Raw genomic sequence first — 20,415 nt, 5'->3', positions numbered from 1 at the left:
TTGAACGTAAAATATAGTGGGAGCTGTATAAATATTAGGCAACCAGTCTGCCGTGGGATCAACCTGCATGCCTTAGATGAAGATAAAACGGCATAAAGTAACACATAATCACACACTAAGAATGTTTTCCCAGCGAGGATGGCCAGAGATCCTTTTGGTAATAGAAGGAAAATGGAATGTATATTAAAGATGTTAATCAGCTGTCCTGCGGCAACAGCTTTTTCTTATAACCTTAAGCTTCTCCATTCGTTTTTCAGCTTCTACAGCTGCCTATGAAAATGCAAACGGTACGGAGGTAAATTTTTATTAAAAATGATCAAGTTATTATTAGTTTTAACAGCTTTATTGAGGAATAATTTACATACCATAAAATTCACTCATTTTGATTGTAAAATTCAGTGGTGTGAGTAAATATGTACAGTTATGCAACTGTCACCACAATCTAATTTTAGATCATTTCCAGTCACTCCCAAAAGATCCCTTGCGCCCACATGTGGTCTCTCCGCAGCCCCTGTCAAGCCCTAGTCTACTTTATGTCCCCATGGACTTGTCTTTTCTGTCTATTTCACAATAAATTATTCTTCAGTGAATTCTGAGTTAGTGACTTTGGGGAACATATATATTTTTCAAAGAGCAAAGCATGTTTGAAAAATCTGACAGACTCCTCGGGATGGCGAGATTCACATTGTTGTTTCAGAAGTGAATCTTAAAATTAAAGGCTAAATTCTGTCTAGATACAGAATGAAAAATGGCAAGAGCTGTACATGGAGAGAGAGGAAGGAATGAAACAAACAAATTAGACACCAAGACATTTCACCTGAAATGTCCAAATCGTTTAGATGAAAATGTTTGGTTGAATATTATGATAATCCCTCCACTTGATTTTTCAACGAGGAAAGAAATCTTTCTTAGGATAATGTTCAGTCAAACTTGGGTTGTAGTTGATCTTGATCTTGGACGTGTCGGCACAGGTATTTTTCTGAGTTGGAAGGACACATAACACACAGCATTCTGAAGCCTATCCTGGCCGTATGTGTGAGTGCAGAAAGCCTGCTTAGCAAGTATGGAAAATTCACGGGCTGCCAGTGTCATATCGCTGTCTGCAAGTTGTTGTCCACGCGGAACAAGGCCAGTCTTCCCTCCAGCGGTGGTCAATACTTGGGGAGGCTACTGTCTGTCAAACTGCACTGTCTTTCAAGGAACGTGGGTGTCTTTTAAAAGAGAAAGTAGATTTATTTTTAGACTCCCTGGTCATATACCTAAAGTATTAATTTGCCAGGACTGCTGTAACATGGTACCACAAACTGGGGGCTTAAACACAGAAATGTATAGTTTCACAGCTCTGGAGGGTGGAAATCCAAGATCTAGATGTCAGCAGACTTGGTTCCTTCTGAGGGCTGTGAGAGAGAATGTGTTCCACAATTTTCCCCTGCCTTCTGGTGGTTTGCTGGCAATCTTTGCCACCCCTTGTCTTCTAGAAGCGTCATTCCAATCTCTGCCTTCATCCTCAAAGGGTGTCCCCCGAGAGCATGTCTGGCTCTGTGTCCAAATGTCCCCTTTTGTCCCCGTCCTTCTCCAGTATGACATTGCATCTGCAACAACCCCATTTCCAAATAAGACCCTGTTCTGAGATACTGGGGGTTAGGACGTCAACATATGAATCTTTGAGGCGCATAATTCAACCCGTTACATCTAATAATAATAACAACACTCACAGAGCACAAAATGTGCCGAGCACTGTTCTGCCAAGCCCGTCAAATTAACTCATTGAGTCCTCATAAAAACCCTGTGAGATGTATACTATTCTTATCCCTTCTTCACAGATAAACAAAAAGAACCCTCAGGCATAGAAAGGTCACACAGCCAGCAAATAGTGGATCCTGGGTTAGAAACCAGGCCATCTGGCTCCAGTGTGCAAACTCTTTCACACCAAAGTACACTGTGTCACCTAGGTCTTCCCAGGCTGTCCAATGGCTTTTACATCATAAAAATTCACTGATGATGGAGAATCTCTTAGGTTGGTGTTATGAAGGGAATTATATTCCTCCTCTACAGAGAAATGTGGATTATAAAGATTATATAGATTCAGAATGGTCCCTGATTTCCCTGTTAAAGAGAGAATATGGTAAGCTGATGAACTGAATGATTATAACATGTATACACTTATATCAGGTTGAGCCATATGAAATTGTCTTTTTATAAGGTAGAAAATGGTAGCATATTCATAATTTCAAGCTATTATCTTTACTCATGTTTAAAGTCAACTTTTGTTGGCTTCTAAGACTTGTCTCTTCTGTGTAGATAAAGTAGGCCCAAGTCACCTCATTTCTTTGGAAATTTCTTTACCCTTCCATATTCTGCCCCCTAACCTGTCTCAAACATTTGCGCAGCAGGCCTGCAGCATTCTTTGCTTTGGAGAAGGATGGTACACAACACATGCAGAGAAAAACTGGCCACAAGAAAATACCATCCCTGGCCTTTGAAGTTCAAATGCTTAAATCAGAGTTTAAAATATAGATGTTGAGCACAGGTAGAAATTCTGCTACTTCCGTCCTCAGATTAACTAAAGCTTCTCAGTAACAGAGAAGGAGACGAAAGTTTCAGTATTGGCAAGAACCTTCTGTCCTGAAGAGCCAGAGTCAGTTCCTGAGCCGGGCTGTGCCTTCCTGCCCTCGGCCAATCCTGGAAGGGATAGAGGGTTAAGGATGATAGAAATGTGCCCTAGTTTTTGCTGAGTACCATCGAAAAGAGCAAGATGCCCTTGTCCTCCAGGAAGTACTTGGCCTAAGTTATATTGTGGTAAAAAGTCTCATTGGTTTATTTCATAGTTAGTCTGAACCTACTGATATAGACAGTAAGTTTACTTTAGAAAAATGATGTTTTTGGCACACTCGAATTTGTTGACTGACATAATTGCTAGACGAGAGAATTATGATTTGAATTTTTAGATCTTAAAAAATTTATTTTTTGAAAAAGAAATTTATTTTTACACTAAATGAAAGTTTTTTATAGACATAGTTGCTAAGAGCTGAGGTTTCAGTAATTTCTAAGAAGGATTATGTTTATAATTTTTTTTATGAACTGCAGGGTATCCTACAAAGTGCTTAAAGAGAGAAAATCTTTCCAGATAACTCTAACTTTATTTAGCAAAATCAGGTACTACACAAGGAAGTGGAATTACATAGATAAAACACAATCTCTACTTTTGATTGCATTTCGCATGTTTTCTTATGACTTTAATCTATATTTGTGACAACTTCGGCATAAAACTGTAGAATATCAAGGAAGAGAAAAAAGCTTACTCTTTTCTAGATATAACTGCATATAAATGACAGATTATCTTTGAAAGGATAATTGCAGATATCTCAGTAGCAAGCATAGAAACAATAATATAATGGAAAATTTTCTTTAAGCATTAAGAGAAAATAGCTGTACATTCTATGTGCAGTTAAAATGTTAGACAGGTTTTTAAACAAAGACTGCAAAATCTGTGACTATTCGATTCTTAATGAAATAGTTCAAGTAGATACACTTAAGAAAAAAGAAATTAGATGAAGATTGAAATTCAAAAAGAAATGATAAACAAAGAAATTGGTAAACATGTGGAGATTCATCTACTCAAGTGTTGACTGTATGAACAATGATAATAATTTCTTTTTTTGCGTGTGTGAGGAAGATTGGCCCTGAGATAACATCTATTGCCAATCTTCCCCTTTTTGCTTGAGAAAGATTGTTGCTGAGCCAACATCTGTGCCAATCTTCCTCTGTTTTATGTGGGATGCCACCACAGCATGGCTTGATGAGCAGTGCTGGGTCTGTACCTGGGATCCGAACCTGCGAATCCTGGGCTGCCGAAGCGGAGTGCATGAACTTAACCACTACACCACAGGGCAGGCCCCAATAATAATTTGAGTGGTAAAAAACAAAGCAGAACTTAAATGCTGCCAAGAATAACAAGTAGGTTGGGAGGGGCTCGATCAGAGTTAAAATGTTCCTGCATTCTTGTAACGGGAAGAAAGTAGATATTTTTAAAATAAACCTTATACTTTTGTCAGTTGGGTATTCATGCCAAGGTTTTACGGATAATAACTGAAAGAGGTTAGAAAGAGTATATATTTTTCTAACCAGTAGATAAAAAAATGAAAAAAAAAAAAAAAACCCCTACCAATCCAAGATAAGAAATAGGAAGAAGCATAAAAGGACAAATATAAAGCTTAAAATAAAAAGGATGAATTTAATCCAAATATATCAGAAGTCACAATAAAATTAAGCATTAATTAAACATTTCAGTTTTCAGAATGAGGTGGTCTGACTGAATTAAAACAACTTAGCACAAGAACAATGATAACAATTTCCAGACATACGCTACTTACAAGAGATCCACCTAAAACAGAAGGACAGGTTGAAATATATTTCTCTATTAAGTTAAAAAATATTTATTAATTGCCTAGAACTCAATAAGTAGTGAAAAAAACCCGATTTACTAACCTCAAGAAATTTCAACCTAGTAAAATTTGAAAGTAAAATGCTGAAAAAAGATGTCAGACAAATTTTAGCTAAATATAAAAGCAATTAACACTAGATTGGTATTAGATGTAACAGACTTGAGAGCAAAGACCATTATTAGACATCTAAATGCCATTGCGTAATGATAAAAATAAAAATTCACCAGGAAGATATCACAATCCAAAACTTTCAGGTACTTAATAACAACAATTAAAAGAATCTTTAAGATTCTTGAAAGAATCTTGAGAAGTGGACAAATCCAGGAGTAACAATGGGAAATTTTAATTACCCTTTTCTGGAACTGTACATCAAACAATTAAAAATTAAGTAAGGATTTACAAAATTGAATAGTAAAATTAACAACTTGATCTACAAGACATATATAAAATTCAGTATGAATGAATACAAAATAGAAATGTACCATCCTAAGATTTCCCAAACAAGTGGGACAAATATCAGAGAATTGCTATCATTTGTCCTCTGGCTGAAATTCAATTAAATATGGATATGATGCCAAAAGCACATTCAATAAAAGCAAAAATAGACAAGTGGCACCACATCGAACTAAAAAGCTTCTGCACAGTAAAGGAAACAATCAACAGAAAAGGCAACTTATGGAATGGGTGAAAACATTTGCAAACCTGATAAGGGGTTAATTTCCAAAATATATAAGGAACTCCTACAACTCAACAGCAAAAAAACCGATAACCCAATTATGAAATGGTCTAAAGACTTGAATAGATATTTCTCCAAAGAAGACATACAAATGGCCAACAGGTATGTGAAAAGATATTCAGTGTCAATATCAGGGAAATGCCCATCAAAACCACAATGAAATATCACCTCAAACCTGTTAGAAGGGCTGTTGTCAAAAAAACAAAAGACAAGTGTTGGCCAGGATGTGGAGAAACTAGAACCCTTGTACTCTGTTGGTAGAAATGCATATAGGAAACAGTACGGTGGTTCCTCAAAATAGTAAAAAGAGAACTACCATATGATCCTACAGTCTCACTTCTGGATATTATTCCAAAAGAGTTGAAATCAGGATCTCGAAGAGATATCTACACTCCTACGTTCATCGTAGCATTATTCACAATAGTCAAAATGTGGAAATAACGTAAGTGTCCATCAATGGATGAATGAATAAAGAAAATGTGTTGTATGCATACAACGGAATATTATTCAACTTTAAAAAACAAGGAAGTCCTGCAATATTACACACCCTGAATGAAACTTGTGGACATTACGCTAAGCGAAATGAGCCAGTCACAGAAGGACAAATACTGTAGGACTCCACTTATGCAGGGTATCTAATATAGTCAGACTCATAGGAGCAGAGAGGAGAATGGTGGTTGGCAGGGGCTGAGGGAAGGGGAAAATGGGAGCTGCTAATCAGCATGTGTAAAGTTTCAGTTATGCAGGGTGAATAAGTTCTGGAGATCTGCTCTGTGCTTATAGTTGACAATACTGTTTTTTTTACACTCAAAAATCTGTTAAGAGGGTACCTCCCATGTCAAGTGTTTTTACCACAATAAAATAAAAATAAACTGGAATTCAATCTTTAAAAGATATCTAAAAATTCCTCATGCATTTGGAAACGAAAACAAAATAAATCAATAAAAAGCACACAACAAATCAAAATGGAAACTGGAAAATGTAAACAAAAGATAAAAATGTTATGTGTCAAAGTTTGTGGGATAAAATTTAAGTGATTCTTAAGAGAAATTTTAAGCATAAAATGCTTATTTTTTAAAAAGAAGAAAGACTGTAAAATAATGAGCTAAGTGATGAATACAAGTTAGAGAAATAACAGTAAGGAGAACCCACACAAACCAAAGGAAAGGAATAGAGTAACTGAAAACAAACATTAATGAATAAAAAACAACTATAATTCTAATTTAATAGAAAGGGAACATAGAAATGATTAAGAAACAAATTTGGGGGCTGGCCCCGTGGCCGAGTGTTTAAGTTCGAGCTCTGCTTTGGTGGCCCAGGGTTTCACCGGTTCGGATCCTGGGCATGGACATGGCACTGCTTGTCAGGCCATGTTGAGGCGGCGTCCCACATGCCACAACTAGAAGGACCTGCAACTAAGATATACAACTATGTGCTGGGGGGATTTGGGGAGAAAAAGCAGGAAAAAAAAAAAAAAAAAGATTGGCAACAGTTGTTAGCTCACGTGCCAGTCTTTAAAAAAAAGAAACAAATTTGTCCATTTCTGTGTAAAGTTAACAAGGAAGTCTCTGATGGAGGAACAAAAAAGGGAGATGTCCTAAAACAATATTAGGGATGGGAAAAGGTCATGGCCACAGGTCTACAGATCCAATAGGTGTTTAGCACTATCATAGGAGAGGACTATGAATGCAGGAAATAAATGGTGAAGTTTCTATCAAAATGTAAATTACCTTGCTGACTGAGAAGTGAATAAAAAATTTGAATAAATCTATATTAAGGGAATTGAGTGAAAGGTTGAAAATCTTCATCTTCCCGTGCATGGACATACATCTCTCCTCCCCTCCGCCTTCACTTACACTCACAAACGTGCAAATCCAGCCCCAGATAAGATTACAAGTAAATTTGACCAAATACGCCAGCAACAAATAATCCCAATACCACATAAACTTTTCCAACGACTAGAGAATCAGCACCCTTGTAAACACATTTCATGAGGCTAGTAAAACCTCTATACCAAACCCAGAGAAAGACAACACCAGAAAGGACAATTGCAAGCTCATCATTCTTATGAATTTATAAGCAAAATTCCGAAGATAGTAGCAAATTCAATCTAATATTGTGTAAAAGAATACGTTAGGACTAAATTGAGTTTGTTTCAGAATGCAGCGTTTTACCATTATGAACTTTATTAGTGTGTTTCACCCCAATAATAGATAAAAATCCTGTCATCATCTCAATAAGTTTAGAAAAAGCATTTGATAAAAAATATGCAACGCTCACTTATAATAAAACTCCTAAAAAAAAATAACAATAGAGAATTTCCTTAATCCTGTGAAGAGTTTCTTACCAAAAACTTACAGCAAATGTTGTATTAAGTGTAAAACCTTTAAAGCATTATCCTGTGATGTTACTATCATTATTTCTATAACGTTTTGCTGGAACGCAGAAATTAAAAATAAGTATAACTATTAGCAGTGAAGAGCCAAAATAACTGCAATTATCATAGGGTTTCATTTTCTCCTTATAAAATCCAAGGAATGATACAAGCAAATTATTTGACATCAAAGAAAGTTTAATAAGGTTGTTGAAATACAAGATTAACATGTAAAAATAAAGAGCTTTTCTTTACATAGTTTCAACAATGAGAAAACTATATAGTGACAAAAATTACGTAGAACTTCAGAATAAATCTAACAGGAGATATGAAAGAATAACTAGAGAAAATTTAGTGTTTTTCGCAAAACAAATAGAGGACCTAAATAAATGAAGAACTATATTATGTTCACAGAGGAGAATATTGTAAACATATTAACTCTGCCCTTATTAACCTCTATATTCCTTATAATTGCAAAAAAATTTACATTACAGCTCTTTTCTTTGAATTTGACAACCTCTTGCTATAATTCATATGTAAAAGGAAAGGTCAAAAATAGCAAAGGCACTTTTTATAAAGGTCGAGAGAACATATCTAGATTTACTCTAAAATTACGGAAATTAAAATAGCGTGGTATCTGAACAAAGAAAGACAAATAGAAAAATGAACTGGAACAGAACAGTTGTACTCATATTGAAAAATAAAATGACAGAGATGGAAATCAGCAGACAATGTAGATTACTCAATAAATAGTGATGAGATAATTGATTATACGCATTAAAAAAATCCATAAATTTAGACCCCAACCTCACATAACACACAAAAATATGGGCTAAAGACATAAATGTTAAAACTTTAAAAAAAAACTAATGGAGAATATTTTTATGAGCCTGAGCTAGAGAAAGATCCTTAAAGAAAAAGATAAAGGAATAAACCTTAAAGGAAAAGTTTGGTAAATTTTAGTAAGTTAAAGTTAGCACTTCTGTACAGATTGCAAAAGGATATATACTTGTATATAAAATTTATATAATGTTTAAAAACCCACAAACCTATACACATATTATTTATAGTTATATGTAATAAAAATATAAAGATATGCAGGTAGATTATAAAACCCTAAATCTACAGAGTGATTTTCTTTTTCTTTTTTTTTGAGGAAGATTAGCCCTGAGCTAATATTGGCCTCCAATCCTCCTCTTTTTGCTGAGGAAGACTGGCCCTGAGCTAACATCCATGCCCATCTTCTTCCACTTTATATGTGGGACACCTACCCCTGCATGGCTTAACAAGCGGTGCATAGGTCCTCACCCGGGATCTGAACCGGTGAACCCCAGGCTGCCAAAGTGGAGTTTGAGACCTTAACCGCTGCACCACCGGGCTGGCCCCTAGAGAGTGATTTTCGATAGAGTTAGGAATTGGGATATATACACAGGGTCACCATTGTCCATGCAGTGGGCTACTTTTACCAAGTCAAATATGGCGAAACGTAATGATGTACAAAAAAAGTGGTGGATCCATGAGTCTTTGACATATTATTATGTATAATTTTCTCCATGCTCGAAATGTTCAGTAACAAATTTTTTTAAAAGATGCAAATTTTATATTTTTAAACTAAAATAACAGGAAAGTGAAGATCAGAAAAATGGTGGAGGAGGTCAATAGCTATAAAATGAGTTCAAACAAAAAGGACTAGGGCTTTTCAAGTGTAGAAACTGGAAGAGTGTGAGAAGACGTGATGGAGTTCCACAAAATTAAGAATTTCATGGATCAAGTGAGAAAAGATCTGTTTATTAAATATTGAGTGAGGGATGCTAATGGGTCCTTTTTCCTTTTAGTGAAATGAGTTGAGGAAACATCCAAAGCTCATATCGCTTTATTCAATAGCTAATATAATTATGAAACAGATTGAGATTATAAGTGAATTAAATCTCAGAGACATATTATAAATTTGGGACCTAAAAGAAAATTCATGTGCCAGAGCACTGATATATTAAATTTTTAGTCCTGAGTCAGAACAGAGCATGTCAATATTCCGTGGTGTTAGGAACAGGGCCTAGGTGAGAAAGACCATGTGACTGACAGCGATTTGCAGAGTCTCACATTGGAAGTGTCCCGAAAGTCATCTCAATTCTAACCTGAGGTCGCCAACTATGGAATCGAGGCACAGAGAAGTTACAGTTTGCTCAAGTTCACAATAGCTAGTTAGTGGCAGAGTCAGGACTATCAATCTGTGACCTCCATGCCAGTAATTTTATCTTTAATGATTCTGCCTCATATTCCTATACTTTTGGGGGGTTAATGGATTACAGTGCATGCATTCCTTCTGAGCTTGCATGATTTTATTTTCTGTCTTTTTAACTATCTGTGATTGGTAGCTGATATCTGAAGAGCACTGAAGCAGAATTTCAAAAAGGTGGCCTTTCTTAACTACAGATCGCTCTTCTAAGCATTTCTATCTTTGTGATGAGAAAGGGAGATTTTACATATTTACTTTCTTCTTTGAATGGGCCAGAATCCATAAGTGAAAAGATTATGATTGTATTTATGAAAAAAAAAAAAGGAAAATTGATGAAATGGATCAAATTGGGGATTTCAAAATATGCCCATTAGCCACTAGATGTCACCATAAGCCACTATAGTTAAAAGCCAATGTTAATTTTGTAGGAAAAGTCAAGAGCAACATTTTTGCTGAAGCGTTGATACTTTTATAGATCTCTTTATTTTCACCCCTGGGATTCTTTATCTAGGCCCTAGGTGGAAAGATTAATTAGGAATAGGTTTCCCATAGTTATTTTCATAGTTCATGAACTAGGAGTAATCGTGGTACTGAGGATTTTAGGGACCAGAATGGTATGTTTTATCAACGTTAAATAATGACAACATTTATCATGTCTTAGGATTTCACCTGTCAAACACGTTATTCACAAGAGAGAGAAGGTGGAGGAAGACCCAAGATCTACCCTGACTCTTTCGTTTCAAGGTGGAGGGTCGGAGGGCTGCCCAGGAGAAGGATGACCACCTTGGATGATTTTGCTGGAACTTCAGCTTTGGTACCCAAAGGGCACCTCACTGGGCCTGGCTAACTGGAAACTAATCGGGCATCTATTTTCTCCTACACCAGTTTGCAGTCCTACACTTTAACCTCTATGAAGGTTTGTTTCCTTCGGGTAAAATATTCATTTACTCTTGGCCGAAAATGAAGGTGTTGAGTTTTCGGAAATGGTCTGTCACATCCATCATTGACTTCTTTGGTTTTTTTAGTCCCCTGTTTCAGAAAAGAAAACTAGGACAGAAAAAAACATTTTGGGTTCTCTTTTTCTCTACCGTGGTGCTCTTGGTCAATACATCATTCTATTCGATTTCTCAGCATTGAACCCCTTGAAGAGTCCTCTGCCTTGTAAGATAGAGCCCATGGCCCACTTTGTAAGAGAAAATTTAAAATGCTCCGGTCTCCCTTGCAGCTAGGACATGGGTACATGTCATAGCACCTGCCAGTCAGATGCCTCTGCACCATAATATGAATCAGAAGCTAGTCACACGATAAAGGGGAACAGCAGAATCCTTCCAGGGAGAGTGGTGTGTGGGCGGCAGCCACAGCCTGTTTCCAGGGCAGCGGGGCTGTGGAATCCAGTACGACCCAGTACAGCATATGTGCCCAGTGTTGGGAGTGTCAGCACAGCAGGCAGCAGTGTCTGTGCCCAGCGGGGTGGTAATGGCCAATCCGTGGGACAGTTTTGCAGCAGGATTTGGGATGGAGTTTCCAAACCCTGGGCAGCCTAGAGATTATAAGAGCTACCCAATAATTGGCCTTCTAATACATAAATTTCTTTTATGCTTATTTTGTCTTATTTTTGCTTACAACTAAGAATTCTGACTTATATGCTTCCAGTTTCCAAGGCAGAAAAACTTGGATGCCTTCATTGTGGTGAAATAAGGCCTATCACTCTTTCTTAGCAGATTATCATAGATTTCCTCTTTGCTGCTAATAACGTGCTGGATAAAGTGGTGGTGGTGATGGTAGTGGTATATGTGTGTGTGTGTGTGTGTGTGTGTGTGTGTGTGTGAGAGTGTGATGTGTGTGTGTTTGACAACAGGGAGAAATTTCTGCCATTATGGGCCAAGGATGCAGGTCCTGCCCTTAGTATTTGTTTGTTTAAGTTCTGCATCTTTTCTTCATCGTTCAGAACAGTACGTACAAGTTACAGTACCTGCAGCCAGAAGAATGTCACAGCTTTTATGTGGAAAAATGGATGAACATACATTAGTAGGAGGAAGGGCATTGGGTTCTTGCTCTGGAGCAGGATTTGAGTCCCAAATGCTGGAAGATCTGTTGGAGACCTCTCTATGCATCAAAAGCATCTGAGCCTCAGACACCTCAATGAAAATATCCCATTCCATATTCTTTTTACTGTGATTTCCATACCCATTGGCTTATTATTGGAAGGTTAGGTGTTTTCCAGAGCATATTGGTTACGAGCATTGGGGTCTGACAGACTTGAGTTGAAGTTGGAATCCCATCAATGGCAATTATTTTCTAGGTGATCTCGGACATAAGGTATTTAAACGTATGGAAAAATAGATTTTTAGGGGGGGAAGATTAGCTCCAAGCTAACATCTGCTGCCGATCCTCCTCTTTTTTGCTGAGGAAGACTGGCCCTGAGCTAACATCCATGCCCACCTTCCTCTACTTTATATATGGGATGCCTGCCACAGCATGGCTTGACAAGTGTCCGCACCTGGGATGCAAACCAGTGAACCCCAGGCCGCTGAAGTGGAACGTGCGAACTTAACCGCTGCGCCACCAGGCCGGCCCTAAAAATGGATTTTTAATTACACAAGTAATACACAAAGCTATTCTCCTTATGAAAAGTGAACAGTTATAGATAAGGCTAAATAAAGCTCCTTGAACCCCTTCAGTGCCCCAGTACCTGACCTTCCCCCAGGCAAACTCGATCACCCTTTTCCTCGCTGTAGAAAGGGTGTGATAAAACCTACTGGACAGGTTTAGGGGAGGCTCCCTCACCCAGGAACCTGTGTGAAAATGCCACTTGCTTTGGGAAGCCTTCCCTGGTCCCCCAGGCTAGGTCCGATTTCCCTGCTCTCTACTCCCACAGGCAGACTTCTTCATAGCAGCTTCATAGCTGACTTATTGCCTGAGTTACAGCAGAAGGCTATTTACCTAGCACATCCAGGATTTGGTCTGTACGAGATTGATGATATAGCCAGAGTTTAGATAACCTTAATCCCAAAGAAAATAGAGCAAGAAAAAGGACGTCTTGGCATGCAAAGTATATATTCCACACCAAGTGTGTATTTTATATTTGTATAGAAATGCTGTTGTGTGTTGCTTAACGACCTGGATATGTTCTGAGAAATGTGTGTCAGGCAATTTTGTTGTTGTTGTGCGACCATCGTAGAGGGTACTTACCTAAACCTAGATGGTATAGCCTCCTACACACCTAGGCTATGTGGTGCTAAGATTATGGGACTACTGTCATACATGCGGTCTGTCCACCAAAATGTCATGATGTGGCACAAGCCTGTATATCTATTTGCATTCTCATTTCCCTCAACAGGTGAGTGAACGTGGATTTCAATCCATTAACTGAGGTATTCAAGAAACTGAAATTTCTCATCTCCTCTAACTGAATTCAAATCTCTGGTTGTTCTGGGGGTTTCCATAGAACTGTGGTATCAGGATAGGGAGTGTTAAGGGATAGATTGAGGCATATTAAAGATTTTAAGAGTTTATTTGAACAAAATCTATTTGAATTGGGCAGCATCTAATTTAGCAGAGAGAAAGGAGCACTGAGGAGCTGTACGAAATGAAAGACTTTTATAGACAGAAGGGAGCAGGAACAAGGAAGCTATGCTGGCAAAAAGCGGATTGGTTATGGATTTATTTTTTTTTTGGAGGAAGATTAGCCCTGAGCTAGCATCTGCCACCAATCCTCCTCTTTTTTTTGCTGAGGAAGCCTGGCCCTGAGCTAACGTCCATGCCCATCTTCCTCTACTTTATATGTGGGATGCCTACCACAGCATGGCTTGACAAGCAGTGTGTAGGTCCTCACTCGGGATCTGAACCAGTGAACTCAGGGTTTCTGAAGCAGAACGTGCAACCTTAACCACTGCGCCACCAGGCTGGCCCCTAATATCAAATTTTATTGAATTGTGGTCTGTGTAATTTCTTCTTTGGGAAATTTATCGACGATTTTCTTTGTGATCAACTTTTCTAATGTTCTTTCTCATCTTCAAAAGAGATACATTTATTCTCTTTAGAAGGAACATATGCCTGGTAAGAAAGATACATTTTTCATCCATCACAATTCTTTTGAACTGTGCTGTGTTTATTTGGAGGAAATTTACTGAGAGGCCTTAGTGGTTGGGAGTGTGATGTTGAGGAATGGAGTCAATGGCAGACACCTTTGTGCTGACAACCCCCGGCCCTCAACCCGCTCTGTTCCATCTTTGAGGATGAAATGGCCTTGGAGGCTGACCCCATCCTGTGGGGTGGGCAGCTAGTCCCCACGGCAACTTGTCTCACCTTTCCTCTCACTGTTTACCTGTGGAGTACACTCATTTTAGGATGCTTCTCTTCTCATAGCCGTACTGTGTTCTGGGAGTTGTAGTTTCTGAATGCGTATGTAAAAAGAGAAGCAGACAGTATTATATGGGTAAGGGATTTGATTCTGATTGTAGGAATTTTATTTGGGTCATAGATTCTTTCTGACTTCTCAGAGGGTTTTGTCAAAACAATCTTCTCTGGGATAGTCTATGGACGTAAAAAATCCATATGGTTCAGTGTGTGTGAAATTTATTCTCTTGGCACATCTTCACAGACTCCCAGTAATCAAATTTCAGTAATAGATGTTTTCACATACTGTAAAAATTGCAGCAGAAAAGGTTTTTTGAGCCTTAACAACTTTGGGTCTCTGACGTGTTTATTTCTAATGCGTCTCATTTTCTTATATGGTAATACAACAGCACTAAAATAGAGACACAACTTTTGTATCAATTCTTAGAAATAGAATGGAATAGAAATAGAGATATAATTGTATTACATTATCAAAAGTCAGAACGCAACCATTTACATTACATCTATACCTACAAGTGAAAATATTGGGTATTGGCTCATTCATGATTTTGATTCATTGCTCATATGTAGATTTTACAGTGAGTTACACATCTTATACACAGCTGGTAATTTTGGGGGGCAGGGGTCAAATGATAAAACCAGTTCATGAAAGATAGGTTAGTACTCTGATATTGTAAAGACATTGGATTCAGTCTGGGAGATTTGATTCTTGTCCCATTTCTGTTTACAATCAATATGACATTGAGCGAGTCATTAAACATTGAGTCTTATCCTTAATGAGAATAATAAGGATGGCTGCCTTTTTGAACTCATAAGTTCTCCAGATAACAGGAAGAAAGGCAAGATAACGTTTTACTAAGATAGCAGGTACTGCTATAAATACCTTGTCAGCTTTTCGTTGACACTTCGGAATAATCTTTCATGATAAATATTATTGTTTCCTTTTTACAGGTAATATAAATAATTGAGTTGCCCGAGTTCACAGGGGCAGGAGATAGGACGATTGGGATTTGAACCTCCAAGTTGGTGCTCAGTCCAGGACAATGTGCCATCTGTGGAAGCTCTTTGTAAACTCTAAAACACTATGCAGAACTCATAAGCTCATAATATTAACAATGTTTTAACCAATCCAATAGGCCACATATTCATGAGTCTTCGTCATGTTTTCTCCATCAAGACTTTGTAAGCAGCTGAAATGGCAAAGAGCATGCAGCCATTATGCGGTAGCATTAAAGACACAGCCTAAGTTGGGATTCCAAATGGTTATTAAAATACTATCATTCAGCCTTTAGTGCTTTTTTAAAATTTATTTTAGAGTTGAAAATAATGGGAATTCATCGTTGTTTTATAAACTTTCTTTGAAAACATTTTTATTAGTTAAATAAATTAGGTCAAGTACAGTTGGCTAGCCCACTTTCATATCAGAACTTTACAGACTTGAAGAACTAGTGGTCTAGGCTATCTCAATATGGTGAGGTGATCTGAATGTTTTCAAAGTTACCAAAGTAGAAGCACATGTTAAAATGATAAGGGACTGGCCTGGTGGGACAGCAGTTAAGCGCGCACGTTCCACTTCAGCAGCCCAGGGTTCGCCGGTTCGGATCCCGGGTGCGGACATGGCGCTGTTTGGGACGTCATGCTGTGGTAGGCGTCCCACATGTAAAGTAGAGGAAGATGGGCACGGATGTTAGCTCATCCTCAGCAAAAAGAGGACGATTGGCAGCAGATGTTAGCTCAGGGCTAATCTTTCTCAAGAGAAAAAAAACACCCACATATTAAAATGATAAGGAAAACAAAAGAAAACAAAACAAGAAGTACATTGTAATCCACAACACGTCATATATCTCCACATCTCGATAAGGATGATGACGCTTACGTGTGGTGTTAGATGTCACCCAAAAGCATAGGCCATGATTAAAAATAGCTGTGTGGTCAGACATGTGAGACCACAAAGGGGAAGAAGTCTAATCTTGAGCCACATGTATTTTTTAGAAACAGCCTAGTGCCCATTTATTTACAGCAACAAGCTTGGCCATTCGCTGGTAACCAAGGCAGGAAGAGGTCATCGGATGTGAATGCAAAATTTTAGCTGTTTCAAGTTGAATGACTGTAATCTTGAAAGATTTGTGATTATGTTTATTGACAAAAATAATAATTAAATTTTATATAAAACATTATTTGCATAGCACTTTAATATATGTTCTCTCATATGTTTTTCATGATATTATCTTGAGGAAGAAAGGGTAAGTATTTTTATTATCCCTATGTTATAAATGAGGGAATAAAGTCAAAGAGGTTGACTTGTCCTCGGTCACACAGCTATTTATTGGTGGAGCCTAGACTTAACTCTAGTCTTCTAATCACAAAGACTGTAGACTTGGAATAAAGTTAAAAACCATAAGAAAAAGTTATCCGGGTCCGTTTCTTTGTATACAGTCTATACGTTATCAAAAAGAAAGTTATCTCAAGAATCTGTTGGCAGCAGATGCTTTAGTATTTCATAGAATCCTACAGTGGTAAAGCTAGGTAAGACTCTAGAGATGTAATCGCGCCATTTCACTTTATTTTGTGTTGCAATGATAGTTCTTTTCTGTTAATCCATCAAAACCAACTTTTAATTGCTCATATTTGTCAAAAAAACATTAAATAAACATAATTTATAGGAAGTTTGGTCATAGGAGGCTAAATACTTTTTTAATGTACAAAAAAGTCACAACAAGGTATATTGATACAATCATTATAATCTTTAAGAGAGAATTTAACCTAAAGAAGTTAATTCAAAGTCTACTTCCATTATGGGGTTTATATTTTACTCTTCCCAGTTTGTCTTTTACTTAATATATATTTTTTAGATAAACACCAACAACAGAATAGAATTTATTTTGGAAGATGACTGAGAGCTTGGGACTAAAGTATTTCTACAGCTTTGACATCATGCAAATAGTCTATCTATCTATCTATCTACTATCTATCTTTCCATCTATATATGGGTTAAATTTACAGTCCAGCACTTTATAATTTGTTTTATAAAAGTTCCATACAGCTCTCCTATTTTGAAATATTCTGAATTTTGAAATGCAATTTCATGCTGAGATAAAATATTTGCTATGTAACTGCAATGTTGTTAGCAAACAATTGTGTTATATACCTGGGGGAACAGAGAATTATAAGATATTTTATGTGGTACAGATGAAAACTACTATAAAGTTCAAAGATGATATACTAGTGAAAAACTATAATATTCTCAGTGAAGTAGGACTTGAAGTGGGCTTTAAAGGATAGATTTGGCTTTGAGAAGAGAGGTATAGCATTCTAAAAATGGTGAACAGCAAAAAAAAAAAAAAAACACTCTTAGAAGCAGAGACTAGAATAGAATAGTGGTTACCAGGGGCTGGGAGGTGGGGAAAATGGGGAGATGTTGGTCAAAGGGTTCAGAATTTCAGTTATGCAGAATGAACAAGGTCTGGAAAACTAATGCCCAACACAGCGACTACGGTTAATACAAACACGTGTCCCTTGATGATGAGGATACGTTCTGAGAAATGGGTTGTCGGGAGATTTCATCATTGTGTGAACATGATAGAGTGTACTTACACAAACTTAGATGGTATAACCTGTTACACATCTGGGCTCTGTGGTACTAATCTTACGGGATCACCATCATGTATGTGGTCTGTCCTTGACGGGAAACATCGTTGTGTGGCAAGTATAACCTATTACACATCTGGGCTCTGTGGTACTAATCTTACGGGACCACCATCATGTATGTGGTCTGTCCTTGACAGGAAACATCGTTGTGTGGCAAGTGACTGTAATACTGTATTGTACACTTGAAATTTGCTAAGAGAGTAGATCATAATCATCCTCATAAAAAAAAGATAACCATGTGATACGATGGATATGTTAATTAGCTTGATTGTGGTCATTGTTTCACAATATATATGTGTATCAACTATATCTCAATAAAAACTGGGAAAAAAGAGAAAGAAACAAAAAACACACGGGAGTGGGATAAATACTGTTGTGGATCCTATAATGAAGAGGCTGAATCTGTTCATTTACAGGATGGGCCAGACTGAAGAAATCTGTGAACTAGAATTGACAGACTCAAGTCTAGGCCAGCTCTAAAACATGGAATCAAGGTCATCTGAGAAGTGGACATGTTGGTCAGTGTGTGAAACCAGGTTGTTCGACTGTTGGGAGAAAGGAAGGTGGGTCACTCTAATCAAGGGTCCCAAACAAGTAGACATCAAGCAGGAGAGGGGCTGTCAACGGAGGCTGAAGCAGCAGTCAACAAACGGAAGACCCACAAGATGGGAAGTTAGTGGAGATCCATTAGTGGGGGTGTAATATTAGTGCCTGGGTACATCGGGTTGATAAAAAGTAAATTAAGTCAGTATGAGGCACTAGTGATCAGAAGAAAAGGTGAAAGCTACTTGTGTCAAAGTGGAAGTAAGCAGCAAGACTGGTTCAACATACCCCCAGTAAATTATTAATGGAGAGATTCTTGTTTCCCCTTGTTTTAAGCGTAGGATTGCTCAGAGCCTAGAACCAGGGTTGAACAGGTGGGTAGGGACATGGAGGCTTCAAGAGGGGAGGAGTATAATGATTAGGCACCAAACATAGCATGCTCTGTGATTGGACTTGTGAGCGTGTGTTGGAGTACAGGAAATAAAGTTGGATCTGAACACCTTAGAAAGTGGAAGAAGAGTTCTGGTTTGATGTGGTTGGTGTTCAGTAGGTTCCTCAGCTGGAGAACAACCACATCAAGGTAGTTCTCTATGCAAACTCTTCTAGCAGTAATGTGCAAGGTCAGGAAGGTGGAGCAGATGAGAATATTTTGTAGCAAATGGAAGTGTGAAGTCACCGGGCACGTGAACCTCGTATGTCAGGCAGTTTCAGAGAAGTTGTAAGGATAGAAGTTTCAAATGCAGTGGGTTGAAAAGTGAATAGGAAGTGAGTCAAGGGGATGCCTGGGTGAAAGGGAAAATAAATGGGAAAGTCATTAGAGAGAAACTTGGTATCGTTTCTTTTGTTTTCTGAGAGGAAACACTTGATCATTTCTATTTCCATAGGGACCCTTGAGGAAAAACGCTTCTCTGCTTCTAGGACAAAGAAGAATGGTTTTTCTGGGCAATTCTGTTTTTAATGTTAGGAACAATTTTGATTGTGAAATGGGTTAGGTTTTTCCACTTCTCCTTGACTGTCCAAAAATTCAAGTTAACTCTGATTCAACCGTGGTGTCTAGATCTTCATGGGATGGGTTTTAAAACTCACTCCTCACTCCGTTTGATAGACCTGGTCTGATTTTACTCCCATTTTCTCTTGTTTTTCGTGTCATGTTTTATTTCTTTCTTTTGTTTTGGAACTTTATGACTCATTTATGTCACTTTCTGGAATGAGATGTACCCCTAACAACAAATATATTTCCTGGCACGGGGTAAGATCTTAATTTGTATTTGTTAAGTGGATTAAATAAATCGAGCATAGAATATGAGGAAAAAGAGGAATCTCCTTGACATTTTGAAGGATGCCGTGACAGGGGTTACTAATAGATTGGAGAAAGGCAGTGGGGACAGGAAAGAGTAAAGATAAGGATTGGTCCTAATCTGGAATTCTGGTGGGGATACCTGGAGTAGAGGTGGGTATTAAAAAGTAATGCAGAGGGGCCAGCCCAGTGGTGCAGTGGTTAAGTTCACATGTTCCGCTTCGGCAGCCCAGGGTTTGCCGGTTCGGATCCCAGGTGTGGACACAGCACCACTTGGCAAGCCTTGCTGTGGCAGCATCCCACATATAAAGTAGAGGAAGGTGGGCATGGATGTTAGCTCAGGGTTAATCTTCCTCAGCAAAAATAAAAAATAAAAAATAAAATTAATGCAGATTTATAGAAAAACGATCAGCTTAGATTTGAAGAATCTCCAATTGGCTACCATATGTAAAAGGCTTCAACCTTTTGACTATCAGATGATGCCTCCTGCATTCCTCATTTTCGAGTTTGTTTAGAAGGAGGAGGGCCATTCTGAGCAGAAAGATGGGCTCTTTCAGAGGAAGGATGGTGATGATTCATGTCTGTTGGCATTTCCTAGGGGCCTCCTATATAGGACGGTCTCACATCCATGCTGGACATAGTTAGGGACCGTTTTCTCTAAAGTTACAGAACAATTTAAAAAATTCTGGGTTTCTGTTGTCACCAGGATCACTCTTTAAATTCTAGTCCTTTTCAAGGTGCATATGACACTAACATTGTAGACAGTTGGAGGGAGGG

General features: G+C 37.9%; 1 long non-coding RNA gene across 1 annotated transcript in view; it reads left to right on the top strand.

Moving 5' to 3' along the window:
• The window catches only part of LOC139080625 (uncharacterized), a 160,581-nt gene extending 142,250 nt beyond the window's left edge, over nt 1-18,331 (top strand). Inside the window, exon 5 of the long non-coding RNA XR_011535270.1 lies at nt 18,215-18,331. This is a non-coding gene — a long non-coding RNA (uncharacterized lncRNA). The remainder of the gene's footprint in view (nt 1-18,214) is intronic.
• Nucleotides 18,332-20,415: the final 2,084 nt, after the last annotated feature.

The sequence above is a fragment of the Equus przewalskii genome, chromosome 31 (genome assembly GCF_037783145.1).
Source record: "Equus przewalskii isolate Varuska chromosome 31, EquPr2, whole genome shotgun sequence".
In the NCBI taxonomy this organism is placed as follows: Eukaryota; Metazoa; Chordata; class Mammalia; order Perissodactyla; family Equidae; genus Equus; species Equus przewalskii.
Note: the sequence above shows the minus strand (reverse complement) of the source record. Positions and strands in the feature narration are given on the sequence as shown.